At 42.3% G+C, this 7,460-nt stretch overlaps 1 long non-coding RNA gene across 1 annotated transcript; it reads right to left on the reverse strand.

Moving 5' to 3' along the window:
* Window positions 1-4,318: 4,318 nt before the first annotated feature.
* LOC122553213 lies at window positions 4,319-6,756 on the reverse strand. The gene is made up of 3 exons (XR_006312634.1): window positions 6,672-6,756; window positions 6,108-6,249; window positions 4,319-4,610 (listed from the first exon to the last, which is right to left on the reverse strand). It is a non-coding gene; the product is annotated as an uncharacterized LOC122553213 (long non-coding RNA).
* Between the last annotated feature and the right edge of the window lie 704 nt (window positions 6,757-7,460).

The following is a 7,460-nucleotide window of genomic DNA, read 5'->3' on the forward strand; positions in this document are numbered from 1 at the left end:
GTCCTAATTAAATACCTGGAGGTTTTTTAGGAAGATCTAGGGACTATCAAAGGAGCCAAGGCCACATTGCACATTGACCAGGAAGTAATTCCACAATTCTGCAGAGGGCCATCCAGTGCCATTTTGCCTTATGGGCAAAACTAGAAACAGAAATCAGGAGGCTGGAAAGCAAAGGAACAATCAAACCAGTCCAATATGGGGACTGGGCATCACTGGTCATACAGATTGTGAAGCCTGACGGATTAGTTCGTTTATGTGGAAATGTTAAACAAATGGTAAACTACTTTCCACAACTGGATGAATACCCAATCCCTCCCATAGAAGATTTATATGCAAAGCTGGCAGGGGGCTTGGCCTTCACAAAACTGGACATGAGCCATGCATACCTGCAGTTCTGGTTAGATGCAGATTTCCAGATGTAGGCTACAATTAATACCCATCAGGGTTTGTACCAATATACGAGACTGCCGTTGGGGTATAACCAGCCTGTGCAATTTTTCAGCAGATGATGGAGAACATTTTATGAGGCTTACGCTGGGTTGCCATTTATCTAGATGACATACAAATAACACAAAAAAGACCAATAAACATCACTTAGAGAATTTGGACATCATCATTAGACGTGTCTCCTAGGAGGGTGAATGCCTTACAAGGGAAAAATGTGTGTTCCAGGCACCCCAAATGACCTACTTGTACTGCGGAATCGACAACACCGGTTTACACCCATTGGAAGGTAAAGTGCGGGCAGTCCAATGTGTCCCACTTTCCACATCTATTCTGGAGCTGAGGTCTTTCATTGAGCTGGTGAATTGTTACAGAAAGTTCATACAGAATCTGGCATCACCTTTGCAACAACCCCTAAACATGGATCAGTCTTGGGAATGATCACATAGCCAAGCCATAGCTTTCAGGGAAGTGAAGAAACAGCTATTATCATCTAAAGTGTTGGCACACTATGATCCCAAAGCAAGATCTGGCATTGACGCGCGATGCCTCCCCTATGGCATCGGGGTAGTATTAGCTCATAGGTTGCCCATTGGAGAAGAACGCCCAATGGTGTATGCATCCAGAAATTGCAGAGTGTAAATATGTCGAGATAGAGAAGGAAGGTTTGGCAGTCATTTTGGAGTCAGGAAGTTCCACCTTTATGAATGTAAATCTGTAACAATAACCAGCTACAAACCCAAGCTAGGTCCAATTAAGGAGGACAAGATGGTGCCGCCCTTAGCTTCAAGCCAAATTCAGCAGTAGACTCTAATACTAAATGCGTATAATTACAAGCTAGAAAAGCATTTGGAGGATAATGAGCAAATGTAGATGTATTGAGCCACCTCCCACTAGCAGATGCACCACCGTTGATTTAGCTACAGGAAGAATCAGTAAGGATTTAAAAATTTCTGGACACACTTTCAGGCCCTGCTGACAAATCAGACTTTGGATACAGAAAGATCCAGTCCTGGAAAAACTGCAACAGCTGGTGGTGATGGGGGAAATGAAAGGGCCACCACAACCAGAATTGAAACATTGTTGGACCCAGTGAGACCAGATCACAGTGGAGGATGACATTTTATTATGAAGAGCAAGAGTGATTGTCCCAAGCAAAGGTTACCACCAGATACTGTCTGAAATCACCCAGGGGTTTCTGAAATGAAGATGTTCAAAAGTTATGCCTGATGGCCAGGATTAGACACAGACAGAGCTGCATTGGTGGAGTAGTGCCCGCAGTACCAACCAGAACAAAAGTTATGTGAATGGCTGGTTAAACCCTGGACTCAGTTACACGTCCTTTCATGGGTTCGATGTACTTAGTAATTGTGACACACACTTCAAGTGGTTGGACGTGCATAGAATTCATTCGTCAAGTACGAGGACAACAAAAGAAAAAGTACGTGCATCTTTTGCAATACACGGACTACTGGAAATGTTGGTCACAGATAATGGGCTGTCTTTTATCAGCAGGGAATTTGAATATTTCCTAAAGTTGAATGGCATGTGTCATATAAGGCAGCTCCGTACCATCCATCATCCAGTAGTCCGGCAGAAACTGCAATCCAAACTTTCAAGTCAGGCTTGAAGAAACAGCCTACAGCTTCACTAGATACCAAACTGTCCCATTTCCTATTTGATTATAGGACCACCCCTCATGCAACTACAGGGATAGCTCCAGCAGAGTTGTTAATGGGGCGTAGTCTTCACACCAGGTTAAATCTGATCTTCCAGGGGAGTGGATGATACGACATCAGGAACGCCAATGCCGGACACAAGTCTCTGCTAAGCGAGATAGACAGTTTACTTCAGGGGACAAAGTTAGGTGTAGGTGTAGGAATGACCCTACATGGTTAACAGGCATAGTCAACACAAGGTCAGGTCCAATGAGTTCTGAAGTTCAGGTAAGTGTGACAGTCCTGAACAAGCACGTGGACCATCTGAAAGTTCATAAACTCGGAGATGGTGTGGGAGCAAAACATACCTGGCTCCTTTCTGACTGGTCTGGAGCCTATAGGTTCTCCCTCTCCATCAAGTTTCCCTCCCGTCTCCCCTCTCTGAGCCCCTAATAATTTTATACATCTCAATCATGTTCCACCTCAGTCTCTTCTATCCCGACGAAAACAGCTCCAGCCCATCCAATATCTCTCCATAACTAAAACTCGAGGTCAGGCAACATCCTGCTAAATCTCCTCTGCACCCTCTCCAATGCTATCATATCCCTCCTGTAATGTGGATTCCAGAATTGCACACAACATTCTAGCTGTGGTCTAACCAACACTTTTTATATAGTTTCAGCATAGCCTTGCTGCTCCTCAACTCTATTCCAAAATAACAAAGGCAAGTATCCCATATGCCTTTTTATTTTCTCGCTTGATCTATTTCAGCCTTATACATTCATTCACTTATCGACAAAACCTGCTGACTCATTCTAAGAGCTAAATACCACCTTTGAGATACCAAGATACACATTTTCAGTTGGTTAGATCACTGAATAGTCTTTAAACAGAGCTTCAAAACAAAACCTTTACTTGCAGTATCAATATTTTCTGGCTCATTGTAGTTTGTGTTCTACAAGTGGATATTAGGTCATTGCCCAACCTAAAAGTGAGCTCGGCTAATAATTCACCCTGCTGTACACCAGCCTGAGATACTGGTGCATAGTGGGTAGAATCATTCAGAAATGTAAGAAATGAAGAAAATAGTTGTGAAACGCAAATATGCTTTTGGAAAGTTTCATGGCCAATCATCATTCAGGCTTTTCAATTGCTGTCTTTGCACTCAAAGACGTTCACAACTTCAGTTCTTTTCATTAATCTTTCAACTATAATTTTACATTCTGTCTCTGTAAAGTGAGCTTTAGGAATTTGTTTCTGTGCAAGAGCTAATTTTCGTTTTTAGCAGAGAAGCATGCAATTGTCATAAGTCTAATTCTCAGTTGCTTTGAAATCAAATCAATATAATTTCAACTGGTTTAGCAACTGATGCCTTATTTACCAACAATAAGTAAATACAAGGCTGGTTTCAAACTGGCGCACCAACATTACTTATATCTGTACTAATCAGTGAAATTAGTATTACACAAACCTCAAATATTCAAACAAATGATCAGGCTTCAAATGTGTGGCAGAGATCTCAGACAGTCAGGAAAAGGTAATTATCCTATTCTTATGCCATTCCGGGAAATAAAAAGACACACTTTGGCTAGCTGCCACTGCCAGTTCTATCTCAATTTTAATCAAAACTTTAACCTTTCAAATCTAGAGATACTGAGCAACATATCTTCAGAGTAATGACAATTGCTGTGCTAGATGCAATGCACAGATGGTTGGAGTGGAACATGTTCAGGTGAGGCACAGCATGTATGCATGGAAGTAAAGCAGAAGTGGGCTGGGGAGCCCACTGCGATTAGATTGTGGCAATATCACAAAGGGTTTAATTGGAATTGCGGCAAGGTTCTGAAAATGGATTTGGAAGGACTGCAGTGGAGCAGGAGGAGGTGGAATTTTCAGTCCAGGTTTTGAAGTAACATTAGTTGTGGCTTGTGAAAGCACATCCAATTTTTCAGTGCCTTCCCTATGTTATATATTGATTCTGTTTTGCAACCACATCACAGCTAAAGGTTCCCTCTGAATGACGATTTGCTGGAAGATATCTTCAACATAGTAAAGCACCCCAAGGATTTTCACAGAAGCAATTAGTAAACAAAATTTAACACCATTCCACATAAGGACGCATTAGAGAGATACTTTAAACAGTGTTTTAAAGGAGGCAAGACACTGTGAGAGCCTGACAGATTTCTGCCAGGCCAGGAAGAGGAGCTCCCTGCAAATGGCAGGAACCACTGGGCCCCATGCTAAAGAGGGCCTGGCCTCATTGGACAGATACCTGTCAAGCAGCATGGTCAGTGTCCAAAGCAACTATCGAACAATGTACGCCATCCTGATTGACAGCTTTCTCAGGCAATGTTTGCTCAACAACTCTACATGAAGTTTATGCCAAGACAGCCATTGCCAATCCCCTCCCTCGATAGTAGTGCAGCTCGTTCTCACCTCCTTCTTGAGAATTGTGAGAGGAAGCATGTCTTTCCATATCCAGAGCTCCCAAATTCATCCACCAACCTCCTGCAGGTGTGAGAACATGAGATTGAATCTCAAAATGGATTAAGTTTGTGGTTTACGCACACACACACAAACACACACACACTGCATGGTACAGTTCCAAAGAAATGTTGAAGTCAATATAAAAATTAAATGTATTAATTATTGTATTTTGAAGACATAATAAATCAGTTTGTTTTCACAGATATTTAACATAGCCTCGATTGGAGAAGTGACCAGGAAAGCTGGAAATAACTATGTAAATCTATTCAGGTTAGTTTGTGAAATTAGATTCAATGAAACTGGCCATTTGTGAGGCTACTATTGGGCCAATGAACAAAACCACTGCCAGTTTCTTAAGGGAGTGGATCATATACTCCAGACAATGGGATCTGCTGCTCTATGCCCTGCCTGACCTGTCTGTGATCCAAGCCTCCACCATGTGATCTAGGCCTCCACCACATGGCAAGGAGAAAGTGAGCACTGCAGATGCTGGAGATCAGAGTCGAAAAGTGTGCCACTGGAAAAACATAGCAGATCTGAGGAGCAGGTGAATCAATGTTTTGGGCATAAGTCCTTCACCATTCCTGATGAATAGTTTATTCCCAAAACATCGATTCTCCTGTTCCTCCAGCACCACACTTTTTGACTCCACTATGTGAGTGACAGTAATGGAGTCAGGTTAATCTGGATGGTCAATCAGTGCGACAATGTCTGTTACAAGCAATTTAAAGAAAACCCTAGCATGGCGACCTATTTTAGGACAGGATAAGGCAGCACCTCCCAGGTACATTTTTCTTCTTTCTCAATAGCTTTTGCAAGCAACAGCAATGACACGCAATTCTTCGAATGTAACTGGATCAAAGAACCTTAGATGAAGCAGTCAGAGGGAGGGAGAAACTTGATGATCATCACCGAAGATGTCTTCTTCATTGTGAGGTGTAGGAGACATTAGCATACTGCTTTAGTAAGAAACAGGTGGAATTACTGGAGGAGGAGTCAAAGGGCTGAAGTTTGACAATCATGTTGGGTTCCCACTTTTCAGACCCTGCTGCTATACCCTTCCCCTCTTCCTCCTCCCTCCCCGAAAACAAACTGTCCACACACGACACCAGGATTGCAGACTGAAACCTAGGCTGAAAGGTAACCCACTTGCAAACACCTGCTTTTGTATGAACTCTGTCAAAGGAGTGAGGTGAATTCAACACTAGTGTTAGTGAAACCCAGCTGTCTAGCATGACGTTAGTTCCATCCCCTTCCCTAGTGACCAGAACTCGAGACCTCTTCCGTCTGTCTCTTTCTCCCTGTCTCTCTCTCCAACTCCAGAACTTCTTCAATGAAGAGACAAAGGACATTTTATTAGTCAGAACTTTTGCTTTGCATTTTTAACAATTTCATTTACTCTTCTTTAAAATATCAATTTATTGCCTTGACATTGAGTTTTCCCACTTCACAGATGATCAATGTTTTCCTTCCACCCTAACCTTGTTTTTTGAAATTATGTTTAATGTTGTGACAAACCAGATTTTGCAGCTGCTCCTGAGCTACTTGCTGAAGGAGAATCAGAGATCACAAGACGTTTGATGGGGTTTCGATGGGTTGCAGACATTCTCCTCCAATAGGAACAGCATCTGTCGGAAATGCTCAGCTTATCCACCTATATCTGTGGAGACAGAAACAGAGATTAATGACCCTTTATCAGAGCTGGTGCAGATCATGGAGCTGAAGCATTGACTCTATTTCTGTCATATAAGTTACTGCCTGGCCTTCTGAGTATTTCCAATATGTTTCAGATTTCCAGTACTTGCTGTACTTTGTTCACCGATTATGTGTTCCATGCACTTGAAAGTGTGATTAGTTTCACATTGGAAGATCTTTATTATGCAATGCAAATTATTTAGCACATCATTGCGGGTGAATTGATTGTTTATTGCAAAGCCACTGGAAAGTTTACTCATAGAATCCTTACAGTACAGAAAGAGGCCATTCAATCCATCCAGTATACACCAAACCCATGGAGTACATTCCACCGAGACCTGGTCCCCACCCCCATAACCCTGCATTTGCCATATCTAAGAAACTAACCTACACTCTCCTGAACACTTCTGGGCAGTTTGGCATGGTCAATCCACCTAACTTCATGTCTTTGGACTGTGGGAGGAAACCAGTGCACCCTGTGGAAACACACACAGACACAGGGAGAAAACCCCACACAGGCAGTCACCCAAAGGTGGAATCAAACCTTGGTTCCTGGCACTGTGAGGCAGCAGTACTAACCACTAACCACTTGCTGCCCAAGACTAACCTTGGAAGTTTTGCTATGTCTAAACTTGGAAGTGAAACCAAGAGTCAGCTGCCAAATAGAATGTCGGCATCAGTTCAAGATATTCTCTTGTGTACATAGGATTGTTGTTTTCAGTGCTTGCGAGGTTCAGGTTTTTTCGCATGTGTCTGTACAGACAATGCATAGGCCAGTTCAAAGAAACTGGTTGCTTAATATGAACAACAGGCTGTGTAAATGCCTGACAAAGCTGTTGTTTTTAAAGTGTATCACGCTGAAATTTGAGCTTTCATTGGGCTTTACAAATACAGACATGGTGATACAAAGGTCAAGAAGTTCTGCCAAACCTTCAAAAGACAATTTGACCCCACTGTGGCTATTATTCCCAATTTTGGGTCACTGTTCAATTAAAATTGCAAACATTTAAAATATATGGAGGTTTTGATTGAGCATGAAGATTTTAAATGAAAGAAAATTGATTGATGAGTTTTGAAGGGGAGAGGCAAGGAAATTCCAGAGTTACAGTTGAAGGCCATAACCAATGACGTTGCAGCAGCAAAGAAAATCCGGGATGCTCATGAGGCCAGAATTTC

The sequence above is a fragment of the Chiloscyllium plagiosum genome, chromosome 9 (assembly GCF_004010195.1).
Source record: "Chiloscyllium plagiosum isolate BGI_BamShark_2017 chromosome 9, ASM401019v2, whole genome shotgun sequence".
Taxonomy (NCBI): Eukaryota; Metazoa; Chordata; class Chondrichthyes; order Orectolobiformes; family Hemiscylliidae; genus Chiloscyllium; species Chiloscyllium plagiosum.